Genomic DNA, 17,049 nt, shown 5'->3' with positions numbered 1-17,049 from the left:
AATGGAAGACAAGGCCCTTGGGTCATTCATTCTCTGGGTATGAATCTTCAGGACTCTTGTCTATTTGGTCACTGGTCCTTATATTCTCTTTGGTGAGATGAGAAAGAAATCTGGAAGAAATGGAATACCAACAAGAGTGAAGGAACAGTTCAAGATAGTAGCCGGAGATCATGGGGGTAGAGGCTGTGATGAGGAAGGAAAATCTTCAGAGCAGCTAGTGCTGGAGTTGGATCTTGACGTGTATGTGGCTTAAATGAAGAGGCGGCAGAAGGGAGCCCCTGGGAAAATGGGTGAACACTAATATTCCTAAAATATGCGGTATTCCCAGAATAATAAAATCATATGGGCAGTGCGGCACTTAGAGATCATTGAATTCAGTCTACTCATTTTACAGATGAGAAAACTGAAGCCTGGAAAAAGCAAGTGACTTGGCCATCGTCACATGGATAATTATTGCCTGGATTTTCTCAAACAAGCATGCCCTATCTTAACTTATAAATCGATTCTAGAGATACATAAGGCAAAATGATTTTACAGGGACTTCAGAACAATGTTCAAGGGGACAGAAGAGGGAAGGGGAAATCAGAGGGATTGTGACGTACATTTGGATCTAATTCTTGTCCACAGGCATTTATTAAGCATTAAACAATTATCGGGTACTAGGCTAGGTACCAAACAAATAAATAGAGCCCTTGCCCTCAACCAGCTTATGTTCTAAATTGTGCTGACATTTGGTTCAAGTATGTTGGAAATATTAAAGAGCATTGTGATGCCTCGTGGGCAGGGGGCTGACCTGGGAGTCAGACCCTGTTTCTAATCAGCTAGTATATGCCAAAGACTGGTTCATTTCACCTTTCAGTCTCCTCTCCCCATATGCCCCCATCTCCCAGATGCCTAAGACTGTGAGTTAGAGATGCCAATCTCTATAGGGATATAGTATAGGGAGTTTCCTAACCAGGAGTTCTATACATATGTGAACTTATAGGGTGAGATGCCCGCCCCATCTTCCACCACCCACCACCAATAGAAAAAAAATGACATCATTGTAAAATCCTATTAATTCAGGCACTGTGGTGCTTTTCTTTCAGTGGGAGGGACCACATGGGTTTAACATCAGAAAATCTATTATAGCTCAGAGGTTAGGCATGCGGAGCCCTCCTCTATAGCTCAGGGCCTCGTAGGGGATTAATATAGAGGAAAAGAAAATGGATAGGGTTCTACTTTCTTTGTTCCAAACTTGGGAAGTAAAAAGTTTTGTATAATTAAATTGAATTCCAGTCACCCCAACCCCACCAAAATTGGTTCTCTTGTAGAAATGGACTAGCTATGTAACGGTATAGTGACCCAGAATGAGTGGTGAAGGTACCAGGTCCTACCTCTCTCTTACAGTGAATATATCCCTTTGGGCAGCTGTTGTAGCCAGTGTGTTCCTACTGAGTTGAAGGTTGGGGTCAGTCATGCTGTTTGAGGCTACCTGCTCCTGGACATTTTTCTTCAAGGAAATTATGTTAAAATTGATGTGGTGTAGTGAGGGATGGAGGTCCAAAGTAGGGAAGGATGAGTCTGCTACTCTGCCTGATTGAGAATAGGAAGCTGATGAACTAACCACATCCTTGAGTCTGCTTTCTTGAATTGAGCCACTGACCTTGGGCCCAGTCAGTCAGGGCTACAGTCAGTCCATCAGTCAGTCATCAAGCTTTAACCCCTTCTTAGTGGTGCTAAGTGCTGGGGACACAATGAAATTCAAAAAGCCAATTGTTGCTCTTAGAATTCACATTTTAGTGAGGCAAGACAACATTCCAACCACTGTGTCCGTACAAGACACAGCATAAGTGAGAGGTATTTTCAGAGGGAAGGCCCAAATGGTGGGTGGCACTGGGAAGCACCTCATGCCCAAGGTGGGATTTGAGCTGAGTCCTGAAGGAAGCATGAGGACATAAGAGGCAGAGCTGAGAAGGGAGAGCCAGAAGCAGCCTTGATTCCTAGTTCACTTGTTTGGTTCTGGGAGTGCCAGCCCAGTGTTTATCCATGGTGGCCATAGACACTGGGCTAGAAGTGTGGAATTTGGCATCAAAGGATGCCACAGGTTGACAGGTTGTGTGACACTATCACACAAAAAACTGAAACCCAGAGAAAGAAAAATGGTTTTCCAAAGGCCATGGAGCAAATAATGCCACCCCACCCCAGCAGGTGCTAACACTTTTCTCTTTGGAAATGTTCTGTGACTTTAAAAATCATAGAACATAGGTATAATTCACCATATCTGAATATAATCAGTGAAGTAGTCAGTCAACAAGCATTTATTAAGTTCTTACTGTGTGCCACTGGGATAAAGTGTTGGGGAAAACTTAGGTAACAACTGCCCCTTTCCTTGAGGACCCCACATTTTAATGGGAGGCACAACATGTATGTCTATCGATCTATACAAGACACATCCAGAACACAGAGAAGGTAGCCATAGAGGGGAAGACTCTAGCAGGGGAGAGTCTTTGAAAGACCTTGCACAAAGGGGCATTTGAGCTGATTTGTGAAGGAATCCAAGGTTTGGAGGGAGAGAATCCAGGCATGGGGAATTATCAGTGCAGGGTATGAAAATGGGAGATGCATTGTCTTAAAGAGTTAAGAGCAAATGGACCACTATGTCTGAAAGGCAAAATGTATTATGGTGTGAGAAGCTTACCAAGGTAGAAGAGGCCACTTTAAATGCCAACAAATGACGTTCTATTTGATCCTAGAGGTTAATAGGGAGTCACTGATGCCCTTTCCTTTTCCCACAATGAAAGTAACTCATTTCTTGATGCAAATAAGGAGAATATTCGAGGGACCAAAGATGGGACAGTACTGATGCTGTGGAGGAAATGTTGAGGCTTTGGGGAAACTATGGAAGATCATCCTGGATTTTCACATCCTGCCTTTGACCCCAACTAGTTGTGTGACCCTGGACAAGTCATTTATCCCTGTATACAGATGAGAAAATTGAAGTTCACAGTGTAATAGAGCAAGTATCTCACAGGGTAATTGGTAGGACCAAATTAAGGTATGTAAACATCATTAAACTACAAAAAATCCCAACAAACTCAGTATTATACTCAGACTCAACTCAGGACCTACATTCTCTGAAAAGTCTTTCTTGATCTCCCTAATTGCTAGTGCCTCCTTTCGTAATGACCTGATATTTATTTTGTATTTACCTCCTGCTCCTTGAGAACAGAGACTATATCCTTTTTTTCAACTTGTATCCCCAGTGCCTGGAACTTAATGCTTGTAGATTGATTAATAGGTTTAATTAACATATTGTTTTCTGCTCTCCCTGAACTAGGTCTGGAGACAGAGAATAGTCTTTTCTTCTTACTTTTCTTTATCTCTGGGCTATCTTAGATATACAGAGCTGGGTTTGGAGTAAAAAGATTTGGAGTCCAAATCCTAGCCCTGACATTTACCTTACCTGGGTCTTTGGGCAAGCCTGTTAAGCTCTCTCAACCTCAGCTTTCTAACCCATACAATTGGATTAATGATACTTGACTAGTAACTGTGCAAATCTTATGATGGCCAAATGAGATAATGTAGACCGAGGGGTTTTTGGTTTATTTTTCCCAAATTGTAAAGAACTATATACATTAGACATTATTATTTTCACACTGCCAATTATTCAAAGGATCATAAGTTTACATCTGGGAAGAGACCTTAGAGACCATTGCATCTAGCCACCTCTCCCTCTCACCCCCCATTTTGTATATGAGGAAACTGAGGCCACAGAAGTTAAGTGATTTGCCTTGGGTTCTATAGCTAGTATATGATGAGATGCAAACCCATGACTTCCTGATGCCTCTCTATATGACTAAACTCTCTTGATTTCCCCCTCCCCTATGTCAAGTAAGCTTTCTGCTCGAGTTTTGAACTTGGCCAGACAACCTAGAAGGGTTCACCTCATTCCAAGGACTTTAGATTTAGCTGCATCTTCTTTTTTGTCATGAAATCCACATTCTGTTCCCAAGAAAGTTGTTAATGAGATATAGTGTGGCCATCCTGTTAACATCCTGTGGCCTGGAGGCCAAATTCCCTTGACCATCATTAACCTCCAGATTCCCTTGGAGATCCCATCCTGGAATAAGAGCTGAGAGCATAATCCACATTGCCTGTTGAAAGAGGTAGCCTTCCTCCAGCTAAGAACATACTCAAACCCAGTGCCTTGAGGAGCCCAGACATCCCGCTTCATTGAATTCCTTCCTTCCTTCCTTCCTTCCTGCCCTAAAATCAGCAGCTGTGTCATCCCAGGCCATACCATGCTTCACCTCAGTCCCTTATGAAATCCTAGAGAAGACCTTTCTGGGAAAGATGATGGATAAAGGAGGATGAAGCTAAATGTCACTTTTTACTGAGGTGTTTAGTTACCAGGTGGTATTGTAGGCAACACAAGATACTCTTGACTCTTGAACAGTCACTACAATAGAGAAATATTTGGCAGCAGCCAAAGTGTTCTGGAAGTCCATAGAAGTCTATGGAAGTCTCCATAGAATGGAGCTCTCTTAAATTGCTGGGGTCCAGAGACAGGACCAGCACCAAGGTGTGAGGGAAACTGAGGAGCTCAGGCTTTCCCAAGAGGTCGTTTTTGTTTCCAAAGACCACAGTGATCGGAATTACCCCCTACAAAATGGCTTTACCTTCCCCCAGCTAGTGAACAGTTGCCATTATTCCCACGGTGGCTCACTCCGCTTTTGGATAACCCAAGGAGCAGTTAATTCTGAATTTGACAGAATCTGTGCAATTATAACCACCCTGATAAAATGTCAGCTTCTTGAGGACGAGGCCACTTTCATTTTTTGTCTTTATATTCCTAGCACCTTTCTGTGGCTGCCATTTTATTTTTCAGACCAGGCCTGATTTCTTCTGCATAAGGAGCTCTTGGGAAGAAACTCCTCCTCCTGTAAAACATCACTTCAGAGTAATTTCAGTGACTCATGTAAGATCACACATCTAGTGATGTAATAGAGATGAGATTTGGACAACCTAGGTCATCTTGACTCTGAGGCTCACTCTGCTCTATCCACACCACCGTGCACCATGCCTGGCCCAGAGTAGAAGCTTCATAAATGATTATCAATTTACAATACCCTTTTAGAGTTCTACTTTCTATAGAGAGAAGCAATCTTTTTTGCACCATAGCTAGCCAGATTTAGAGCTTTGATTGTGACTGTCATACCTAGAAGCCTGTGGTATTGTTGGATCCAGATGGTAAAAACATTTTACCACCACTAGATGGTTGAGTAGCCCCACTCCTCTCTTCCCCAGTCAAACTATATTGGCCTGTGATGTTCAGTTTGGGGTGACGCTTTTTAGGAAGGACCTTGATTAGCTATAAGGCACCCAGAGAAGCAGGACCTGGATAGTGAAAGGCCTTGACTTTATGTTATATGAGGGTTATTTGAAGAACAAGAGAAGACTCAAGGTGTAGGGACTGAGGGTTGCTTTCAGGTATTTGAAGGGTCATCATGTGGAAAATGGCTTGAACTGTTTCTCCTTGGCCCCAGATAGCAGAACTGGGAGCAGTGTCTTGCAGAGAGTCAGATTTAGGCCCATTGTTTAGAGCTATCCATAAGTGGAGTGAAGCACCATGGGAGATAGTGGAGACTCCTTGGAGATGGGGGAAAACAAATACTTAGGTACCATTTGGCAGGCATTTTGTAGAAGATAATTTAGGACATTGTAGTCTAAGTTTAATGGTCTTTAAGTTCTCTTAACTCTTGACATACACAGGAAAAACTGTGTGTTTCTGTCCTTGGAGTCAATTAAGCAATTAAAAAACAGGAAAGAATCAGAATAATATTATTAGGGATAGGGATTGGCACTGGACTCGTGATTTCGTTCATGTAGGGCAAGGCCCCTTAACCATTTTTGTGCTATATACTCCTTTGTTGGTCTGGTGAAACCCATGAACCCTTGCTCAAATAATGCTTCTAAATGAATAAAAATATATAGGAATACAAAGTAAATAAAAAGATTAGTGAAAATAAAGATATAATTTTTTCCCCATCCAAATGCATCTATCTCTGCATGGGTCCCAGATTAAGAACTGCTGGTATGGGGAACTTTAGGGTGGTTGAACACCCTGTACCAATGCAAGCAAGCACCTTCTCTTTAACCTAAAAGTTTAGAATGTCACCTAGCTGTAGAATACTGAGAGATTAAGGAATTTGCCCATGTTCACAGAGGTGGACTTGAACTCGTGGCTTCTTAGCTTTAAGCCTGTCTCTCTCCACTATATCATGGCCTTACTAATCCCTGCATTAAATTATGCTAGATTAGGGAACCTTTCGGGATCCGGGGAAGGAAACCATGCCTGTCTTTTGGTGGACACACCTTGGCCATCTCACCATCACTCAATGGATAGCTCCAACCAAGCCGTTTCTCATATTTGGGTTTGCTCCCTCACAATTGGGATGGAAAAAGGGCCCCTTCTGGCTTGGCAAAGTCCTCCTGCTTTGGCCTCTGACGGTTCGCAGAGTCAGATCTTCGTCTAGTTGGACAACAATGTACCACACATTTAGGCAGCTGTGGCTAAACATCTGGATCTGATTATTTGGTTAGGAATGGTTGGGGGGTTGGAGGTGGGGGGTGGGAGCCCTGTGATTTATAGATTGTTCCTTTGGCTGTAAATCCCATCTGTAATTGTGACTTCTCCGTCCCTAATTGTTTGCAGAAAAGAGGAGAACTCAATGGTTCACAATTCCTGGCAGGGCCTAGAGCTCTGTGTGTGTGTGTTGGGGGGGCTGGGGGTGGGGGTAAGGTTTGTTGCTAGGACACCCCTGCCTTTGTTTTGGTCCCTGCTCGGCAGTGTTTTTAAGGCCCTGTATACATTTCTCTGTATTGTTAATGTAATTTGTTCAGGCAGTGAACAGCCAAGTTCAGCTGAAGGAATCTGATACTCATAACAGAAACACCAGAGGCCAGGTTTTTGTGGTCAAATTAGGGTTTTGAGGCCTCGAAAGAGAATGAAATGTTTGAGTTGTTCGAGTCGGACAATCTCCCTTTTCTCTTCTTGTGCTAACGTTGGCCGGGTTTCAGGTTCCTCGGGCGCTTGGCCTCAGGGGTGGTGAGTCCACAGTGAGCTGTGTTAGGTAAGGCAGTGGGGCTGTCCTGCCCAAAGAGAGAGAATGCAGATCTGATTCAAAAGAGGCGATTAGCAGCTAACAAAGTACAGACTAGCTGGGGCCCTTTCTACCCGGGGTATCCTGTAGCCCTGTCTCCATCCTTCCTGGTTCCCCTCCCTAGGATGGACTTGGTCCTGAAACAGACCAGCTGTTGAGGAGCTTGTCAGTTTCCTAGTTTGTAAGTTTCACTTGCCTGGGATCTTCCCCATAGCATCCTCCCTCCCATGCCACCCAGGAGACTACCACCCTTCTTTACTTGTAATTGTCAGAGGAAAGGTATTCCAAACAAATTCTGAAAAGCGGTCGACAATGTTAAAATTAAGGCATTCTACCACTTAGTTTTGCCTTGGAGGAAAGTATACAAAATTACCAGCCCACATCACATTTTTCATGGTTTACTATTTTACTCCCAGAATGCATGTATCTTGTGAAGTCAGTAAAATCCAGCCCTCTATACCGTGACTCACCCAGTCTCACTTGCTCCAACGATCTTTTGCTGTAACTAAGGTGGGCACCTTTGCTCCCAGGGGATTCACTGATAGCCTTTGCACTCACCCCAAGGCACTGTCAACTTGGTAATGTTAGCATCTGGGTGAGGTGTCAGATACTTCAGTTCTGGCACTGATACGCACTAAATGTGGTGGCTACAAGTATAGGAAGGTCAGGGACTAGGGTTGGAAAAGTGCCTACTCTGGTCATTCCCCAGGACCCAGCTGATCATCTTTCTTGACCACCATGCCCCTGAGAATACTGTGTACTGATTTCTCACTGGTGAGTGAATTACCAAAAGGATTTCATAAGTGTAGATCTCAAAGGAAGCATAGAGGTTTTCTAATCTAGGCCTAATTCATTTTCTATATATGGGAACAGAAGTCTAGAATTGTGTAGTTACTGGGCCAGAATCTTACCTGGAATGTAAGCTTAAAGCAAGGTTCTCTGAGTTTAGATACTTTCCCAAAGATGATGGAGTTTTGCCTCTAACTCTGCCATCTCCAGGATTGTTGAATGAGGTGGTGCTCTGGCTTTTAGGGAAGCCCCTTAAGTAAGAATCATATTGTGAGAGAACTTTAATCAATGTCTTTTGTTTGTACATCATTTGTTTCCGGATGTAAACTCTTCCCCTTGCCCCATAATCAGAGCAGAATTAAAATCCCCATGTTAAGAAACATAGTTAATAAACAAACAAAAAAGAATGACCACATCTAACAATGTATGCACCATTCTACCCTCACAGTCCCCCAGCTATCTATCAAGGAGTGAGAGGTCTGTTTCTTCATCTTTGCTTCTGAACCCTCCTCCTTTTCTTTGTTCCCCTGTGGCCCCTTGTTCATCCTTCCACTCACTAGAGATCTCTCTTCATTTTGACAACATTTATTAAAGGTCTATTATGTGCGAGACTCCCTTCCCTTCAGCATCTTTTCTCCCGCATACATTTACACAAAAGCAGACAAAGCAGATACAAGGCTGTCTTGGTGGTGGAAGACACTGGTGAAGCCTCATGCCGGAGATGCTGCTTATTAAGCTGGGTTTTAAAGGCAATCAGAGATTCCAAGAGGCAAGGATAGGTCTTCAGCCCTGGATCTTTAGATTCCAAATCTAGCCCTCTTTTCTTCATTGTCAAAGGGGAATAGAAATAGCAGTCTCTTCCTGGGTGCTTAGAAATCATACTTGTTGTCCAAAGATCTATGATTGGGTCTGCAAGTGTGAAAGAGCTCACACACTGAAGAAGGTGTAGACAGACATACTGCTGGGCTCTAGAGGAAGGAGCTGAATCAGGTAAGGGGCCTTCCTAGCCCTCACCTTATAGAATCCTTGCTTCCCTCTAGCTTCCACTCAAGGGCCACCTTCTACAGGAGGCTTTTCCTAATCCTCCTCTGTAGATGGTTTTATCTGCTTTCCTCCCCTACAAAAACTATGCACTCAAGTCGTTTCTGTCTTGTGCCTGCTTATCTATGTACGGATTGGTTCCATGATGATGATGGTGGTGGTAAGGAAGATGATTATAATAATAGCAGCTTTCATTTATATGTTGCTTTAAGTTTACGTAACTCACCCCAGGTCACACAGGTAATAAGTAGTTCAGGCAGGATTCGAATCCAGTTTTTCCTAACTCCCAAGTCCAACCCTGTTCATTATAACACCTAGAATCTTTGTGAGCTCCACAAAGGCAGGGACTTCTTCATTTTTGTCTTTGTAACCCTAGGGACCAGACCTACTGCCTGGTCATAGTAGATGCATTGAGTTGAAAGTTCCAGAGGGGTGGTTCTGAGCTTAATGGAAGAAAAACTTCCTCACTATTCTGTGATTCCACAATGTTGAACCCTGCAGAAATGGGGTGGGATGGTCTCTGATTGAAGGCTGTTGTATATTCTATATAGCTGATAATATATCTGAGTATATTCTAGAAAATAATTATTCAGATTTGGTTTAGACTAGATTCACAGCTGATTTCCAGTGAGGATATTTTATTATCTTGGCATTCAAAGCCTTCCGTGGGTATGTCCAGTCTACTTTGCCAACCTTACCCCATAAAGGTCTCTTCTCCATTACTCTGGTTTTGCTAAACTGTCAGACAAATAAACATTTATTAGAGGCCTGTTGTGTACTAGGCTTTGTGCTAAGTACCAGAATATACAAAGGAAAGTAAAAACATCCCCTCCCTCAAGCAGGCCATGCTCCAATAAACCAACCACCATCTCCATTCTTCCTCAATCCCCTACATATTTCCTCACACAACATTACCTGCCATGGCTAAAATGAACTCCCCTTCCCCAGCTCCATCTGTTCCAAGTCCCTTCTCCTTTTTCCTTTCCTTTGTAGCTCAACTGAGATCCTAATTTTGGTCCTTCTTGATCCTCCCAATGGAAAGTGATCCATCCTTCTACAACTCTCTCCTGCTCCTTTGTCTGCTGCTGTCCGTTGCTATTAGTATCATGAGGCCTAAAACTGAAAGGAACTTTAGCAGTCTAGTCCAGCACCTTTATTCTTTGAAGGGAGAAATCTGAGGCCCTGAGAGGTAAATTTTGTGTCACAATGCTTTTTATGAGCAAAGTCAGGATTTGAACTCGGGTCTACTGAGTCCTACCCTATTTTGTATTTTTACACTAGGCTGCCTCCCATCAGACTGATTTGTGGACATCTCCCCCCCCCCCCTTGAGGGTCCCCTGTTCTTTTGCCCTAGTAGAATGTATTCTTCTTGAGGGAGGGAGCTTTTGTTTTTGTTTCTGTATCCATGTCATGAACATTTCTATACCCCTGTTGCCTACCCCAGATCCTTTCATGTGATTTTTACATTGAATTAGGTAGCACCACTTGCCCCTCCACTAAGGCCCCCCAGTCTGATGATGGTTTTCTAGGTCTTTGTCCACCATTTCTAGCTTGCTGTGCCTTGTTATGTTGACTGCAACTTCTCCCTGCTCAGCCAGTTGATCCTTGGGTGTCACATCTAGTCTCTTGCCTTTTGGGGCACACATTTGAATGGGTGAGGGGCCTGCAGGTAACTCCAGTTGCCCTCCCATGGACTAGATTGACCCTCAAGTTCTCCCCCATTCAACTGGGAGTCAAGGCCTGACTGAATATACTTTTCCCTTGAGTTCTTCCATGACTAAAGCTAGTTTGCCTATGATACCATCAGTGCTAATCGATTCAACAATTTATTAAGGGTCAGCTATATATTCAGGGCATAAGAGATACAGAGGCAAAAAAAAGGATGTGGCATTTCCCTTTAGGGCCAGCCATTATCCAATCTGGGTGGAATGCAGTGTGCATGAACCTTTTTGTTTGTTTTGTTTTTGTATTTTTGGAGGAGGTTGGATTTGAACTCCAGTCCTTCTCACTACAGGGCTGGTGCTCTATTCACTGTGCCACCTAGCTGCCCCATCCATGAACCTTTTTTGATTAGTTTTTCCCCCATGGATTCTATCTTCTCCCTTTCCTGACTGTGAGCCTCTTGAGTTTTTTGGGTATTATCACCCACCAGACATGGCCCAATGCCATGCATACAGAAGGTGCTTATAAGAACAGAGTCCGGCCTGCAGGCTTTGGCCTCAGAGGACCTGGTTTCCAATCTCACCCCTTCTACGTATTTATTAGCCTGTGTGATCTCAGACCAATCACATAACCTCTCTCAGCCTCAGTTTCCTTACTTGTAAAATGAGTGGGTTGGACTCATTGTCCTTGGGGTCCCATCCAGATCTCAATCTCTGACCTGGGTCCAAGTGTGATGTTCCTTACTTGTTTTGTGTGTGATTTGGAACCAATTCCTTCCTTTCTATTGTTCTCAGTTTCTTTATCCGTAAACCAATGGGGCCACATAACATGTACTCTAAGGTCACCTCTAATTCTGAATCTATGATGCTATCTCTTTGGGGAGCATTTGTTAAAGTAAATGATGAAAACCTTTAATAGAATGTTGCTTTCTATGGAAGTCAATCCATCATAATAATTAAAAAAAAAAAGACATCACTTTAGTCCCCTTTTGCAGTGTTTAAATACATAAAATAAAAAGATATAAAATCCAAATTCATGAGCCCAAGGTTAAAATCCCCTGACCAAGTCCTTTGGGAGACATGGTCATTAAGGCATAGAGGCTCCTTCTGCTGGTGCAGAGAACAGCTCTCCCATGTGCACCTTCGTGCTGTTAGGAGCTGGTGTCTATGTGAGGACCCGCTGCCCAGCAGCCAGCCTTCCCGACTTAGCCAGGCTGGTCCTCAGATAACAGACGCACACCATCTGTTGCTGGGCCCAGCACTGAATCTTGTCCAACTTGGTCACACGTGCCAAAGCTCGAGAGTCTGCTGGCCCAGCTTTTGAGAACCCAAGCTCCCATGATGGAGCATCCCAAGAGGCCTGTAGAAGGTGTGGAAGATGATCAAGAAAAGATTAGCAAGCTTTCAAATAAAATTTTGGAGAGATTTAATGCTTTTCTTAGACTGATTAGATTCCTAATTACTGAGAAGTCATCCTAATTGTAATCATCAAGCATTTATTATACACCAAACACTACCAGGCATTATGTGCTAGCAGCAGGGGATGGAAATTAAAAAATGAGAGCTAATCCCTGCCCTCAGGGAGTTTATACTCTACCGAAATCATAATCGAATACTAATCATAGATCAAACTTATAAATCACTTTAAGGCTCATGAAACACTTTACTCAAACGGTCTCTTTTCAGCTTCATAAAAAGCCTGTGCTGTATGTTAATACTGTGAGTCACATCTTACTTGAGAAGTCTGAGCGGCTTGTTCTGGCATACACAGTTAGTAAATGCCCATGGCGAGATGGGAACCCAGGCCTTCCTGACTCCAAGTGCAGGGAAACTCAGGAGGGAGAGCCCTAACTCATAGCAGACAGAAGAGGCCTCATTCAGCAGGCAGCACCCAAAGCTGGGCTCTACAGGAAGCTCGTGATTGCGAGAGAGTCCCTTCCAGACATGGGCTACCCCCTCCACTCTAAAAGCCAGGCTGAGGATTATTGAAGCTTTAAGGCCTTAGAAAACAGAAGGGGTTTTTGTCGCTGTTTCTGGGCCCTTCGCTAATGGATTTCTTTCAGGTGTAGAAACGTTTCTGGAAGTCATCAAAGCTGTCTTTCTCTGTGGGGCAGGTTAACTAGATTTTCAGAATCTCTTCTGCAATTCAGTTCATGATGATCTTAGCTCATTTTAAGCCAGTTTGGGGCAGGCACAAAGCTGGAACAGGGAGAGGAGCCACAGAATTTTACAGCTGGAAGGGACTTAGAGACCATTTCCTTCAAACCCCCTTTCTGTTAAATGAAAATCTCAAATGAGATAACGTATGTAAAGCACTTTATAAATGCTGGCTATTACCATTTTACTGAGAAGGCTGCTGAGGCCTGGACAAGCCCCTGGTCATAATCCTAGGGACTGTAGGTGGTAATTTGCTAGGAATGTAACCAGGACTCCTGATACTCAGTCCAGTACAGTCTCCAGTGGCCCACGCTGCCCCTACCATCCTGCTTGTGTCTCCCGTGGCCCTCGCTGCCCCTACCATCCTGCTCCCCCCCCCCCCCCCCCCCCCCCCCCCCCCCCGTGGCCCTCCCTGCCCCTACCATCCTGCTTGCCCTCCTTTGGAGGCAGGTTTTTCAGTCTGCCAATAGGCTTCTTAAAATATGGCACCCAGTGCCAGAGAGGAAAACTTTATTTCATTTGACAGGTTCAGTGGTCATCAGAGAAAATTTAAATTGTCTCTACTTCAGGTCTGCATAAACTGCCATACTATTTCCTTTGGAGACCCCCTGGAGGACCAAGTAATGCTCCAGGAATATACCCCCTCCCAATGTCTGTAATTGGTTCTGGGGAAAATACAAAGTTAAATGAAACAATGTAACTGTGGGGGCAGTTATTTCCATAGGAACGGTGTTTTATATGTTGTAAATAGGCAATAAGATTAGTGACGTCACAATAGGTCTTTGTGACTTTTTTCTTTTTTTTTTCTGGTCAGACCCTGTGATTTCCCAGATGTTGAGTACTGCTCTCACAAACACAGATCAGCAACTCATCTGAAAGTCCTAGAGAATTACTTGGAACAATGAGAGGCTATATAAGTTGGCCATGTTCACACAGTATGTGTCAGAGACCATTAGACTTGGAACCAGAAAGCTGGGAGTTCAAATCCAGCCTCAGATGTTCGCTAGCCGTGTGGCCCTGGGCAAGTCACTTAACCTCTCTTGGTCCCAGTTTTCTCATCTGTAAAATAGGGGTAGTAATAGCATCTGTCTCATAGAATAGCTGTGCTCAAGTGAGATAATAAATACTCACTGTTATTAGATAATATATATATATATAAAACACATGAGATAAAAATGCATGTACTTTGCAAATCTTAAAGCACCATATATAGTTATTATTGATATTATTCCTGGCCCCAGAGCTGGCTCTCCAGCCATGTGACTGGTACTTTCCCTCTCTATTCATATGGGTTTGTAATTTAGGATTTTTTGTTCTTTATAGCATTAAACCTGCCTCCCTCCCACCCCCCAAAAAGGTTCCTAAAATGTTATGAATTCCTGCTGAGGAATTTCTCACCTTATGGGGGAACCACCTTCTTTTCTTTCTCTCTTGGAATGGATTTTGAGACCTAATCTCTCCCTCATGGTATTTATCTTTTATCTGAAGCTCTTTGGTTCCTAAATCATTTGTGCTGTCAGTGTGCTCAGCGAACAGGATGGTGGCAGAGAGGGCAGAGGTCAGGGATCTCCGGCCTAGGGGTCAGTCCTCTGAAACGCGGGTGGGGCTGAGGAAAAGCCAAGGGAGTGTGCTTGTGTGAGGACTTTGTTTTTGTTCAGAGTGAGAGTTTAGGATCCGTCCTGAGCATCTCTCCAAGAAAGGGGACGGTGTCAGGGAAGGGATTTAACCGGCTTCTGGGCAGGGGGCATTCCCTAATTCAGCTCCAGGATAATTCCCCCAACGACCATCTTAATCAGCTCCATTAAACTCTGCCCTGTCTAGTGAGTCCACTGTGCTCTAGAAACAGCTCTCCTGGGCTCTCGGTAATAGCTCAATTGTGCCTAAGTGGATGTGAAGGGCCCTCTGTGTGCTGGATGAATAGACCTTGTCTCCATGGTAACCAGAGCTGGCGGGACTGGCTGACCTTTGACCCACTTGTTGCCACCATACTGCTAACCACTGGTGCCTCTTGGGTGGAAAAATAGAGCTAAGGAAATGGCTGTCCAGGTTGGGTTGGGGTGGGTTTTTTGTTTTTGGGGTTTTTTTTTTGTTTTTTTTTTTTCCTTTCATTTCCTTTCAGTCCTTGGTCCACCGTAAGGTCCTTGGAAGGGAATTCTGTTTCATCCGGGTCACCTCCCCACCCCTGTAGGCTATCATTGCTTGGCATTATCATTGCCCACTGGTGGCTGTTGGCTACAGTTCCCCTAAGGGGGTGGAGGGCATTTAATAAATATTTCCCGATAATGGTCAAAAAAAGGAAACTTGGCCATGGGACAGGCTCACATTGTCCGGCTGGTATAGGAGCCGTGGCAAGCCTTGAATAGATGCCATCAACAAGGGATCTATACAACTGGGGTGAGGGAAGACACAATGACCTCTGAGGTGCCTTCTGAATCTATGATAATATTACCCTCTGAGCCTCAGTTTCCCCTTCTGTAACAGGGTGGTGTTACTAGACTGGGTGGTCCCTAAGGGTCCAGAGTCCCCAGAATGTATTTTCTTGGCACAGATTTGTGTCAGGGGGCTTTTTAGTACCTATCTCTCCTTCTGCTTATGAGCTGAATTTTTCTAGGCTTGATCCCTTTGGGGCAGCTGACCTCTTCTTGTGTTGAGTTGTTTTCAGGTCATTGCAATAGTCCAGACCTGGGTAGGTCTCTTCCCTACCTTCCACGGTTAATGCTCCAAGGTTTTCAGGGAAGGCAGATCTTGACCTCATGCCCTGCCTTGGTCCAAACCGCATGGAATCCTCATCCCAGGTGTATAACTGGTCTCTGACATAATTGTGCACACACTAATATAAGCTTTGCTCATTTGTCCCCCGGGGCTGAGTAGAAGCACATGGAGTATATCAAGAGAGATCTGACAGGCTCCTGGGCTTGTCAGGTTTCGGGCTGGGTTTAGAGAAAGGGATTGTCCTGAAAAGGAAAATGTATATTCCCACAGGGGAGCTTCTAGACAAGAAGTATTTGGTTTCCCTTGGTGGCATTATGACCTGTATTTGTGATTTTGTTTCCCTATATATTCACTTTTAGTTGTTTGAGAGGCAGGACAGTGATTCTCAAAAGTGTGGTCTGAGGACTCTGATGTTTCCTAAGACCCTTTTTTTTGGGGGGGGGGAGATCTGTGAGGTAAAATCTATTTTCATAATTATATTAGGATATCATTGCCTATTTAAATACACCTCCTTTTTCCAACTATTTATCTGAGGGAGGCCAGATTTTCTTTATATACTTTAACTGAAAGAACATATAGCAAAAGATTGAATGAAGAAGCAGAGAGGAGAATCCAGCCATCTTTTCTGTTGCCAGATATTAAAGAGATTTACAAAAAAACAATGCCTCTTCTCACTAACTTTTTTATTGGAAAATACAGATTATTTGTCATAAAATGTTATTTATGTTAATATGATGGCTTTATTATTGTTATTTAAAATCAACATCTTTATCAGTCTTAATTTCTAACATGGTCAATATCAATAAGCCAAAGATCTTTTGATAATTTTTAAGGCTATAAAGGAACTTGATTCCAAAACGTTTGAGAATTGTAGATAAAAGAGATGGCCTTGGAACCTAGAAGACCTGTGTTCAAGTTGTCGCTTCTAACAAGTACTGATTTTGTGGCCCTGGATATGTCGCTTTAATTTTCTCTAGCATTCTTTCTCTCTCATCCAGGTTAAATAACTATCCCAGGTCACATAATAGTTAAAGTCTGAGGCAGGATTTGAATTCTGATTCTCCAGACTCTAGGGCTGGTGCTCTATCCACTGTGCCACCTAGCTAGGCTGGCACTTAAACTCTCAGTGTCCCAGTCATTTTCATTCAGAAGATACAGGGCAGTGAAGGGCCAACCCTCCTTGGTTGGGGAGCTTCCTTACCTGAGGGTTCCCTATAGGGAAGAAATCACAGCTCCAGCCTTTATTCTCTTTAATAATTTGTTTCTAAAGCAAATCTCCTGTATGGATGACCCTGCTGAATCCTCATGAGGTCGTGGTCCAAGGGATGATGGGCTTGGAATCCTGTTTCCAAGTTATATTAATACTCTTTCTCCAGTCTCAGTTTCCTTACCTGTAAAATCAACATTCAGTCAGCAAGTTAGCAATTGTTCAGTAAGCACTTATTTTGCAAAACCCTGGGAATACAAATTGGAGATGGAGAGACAGTTCCTGGCCTCAGGGAGTTTACAGTAGGATGAAAAAAGACCAAACATCAAAGGCCACT

The 17,049-nt window shown here is 43.6% G+C and overlaps 1 protein-coding gene across 2 annotated transcripts in view; it reads left to right on the top strand.

The window, feature by feature from the left end:
* TCF7L1 (transcription factor 7 like 1) overlaps positions 1 to 17,049 on the top strand; it is a 231,011-nt gene that overhangs the window by 104,133 nt on the left and 109,829 nt on the right. The window lies entirely within an intron of this gene.

The sequence above is a fragment of the Petaurus breviceps genome, unplaced genomic scaffold, assembly GCF_028583685.1.
Source record: "Petaurus breviceps papuanus isolate PSGF00001 unplaced genomic scaffold, PetGlider_PUasm1.0 139, whole genome shotgun sequence".
NCBI classification, from domain to species: Eukaryota; Metazoa; Chordata; class Mammalia; order Diprotodontia; family Petauridae; genus Petaurus; species Petaurus breviceps.
Note: the sequence above shows the minus strand (reverse complement) of the source record. Positions and strands in the feature narration are given on the sequence as shown.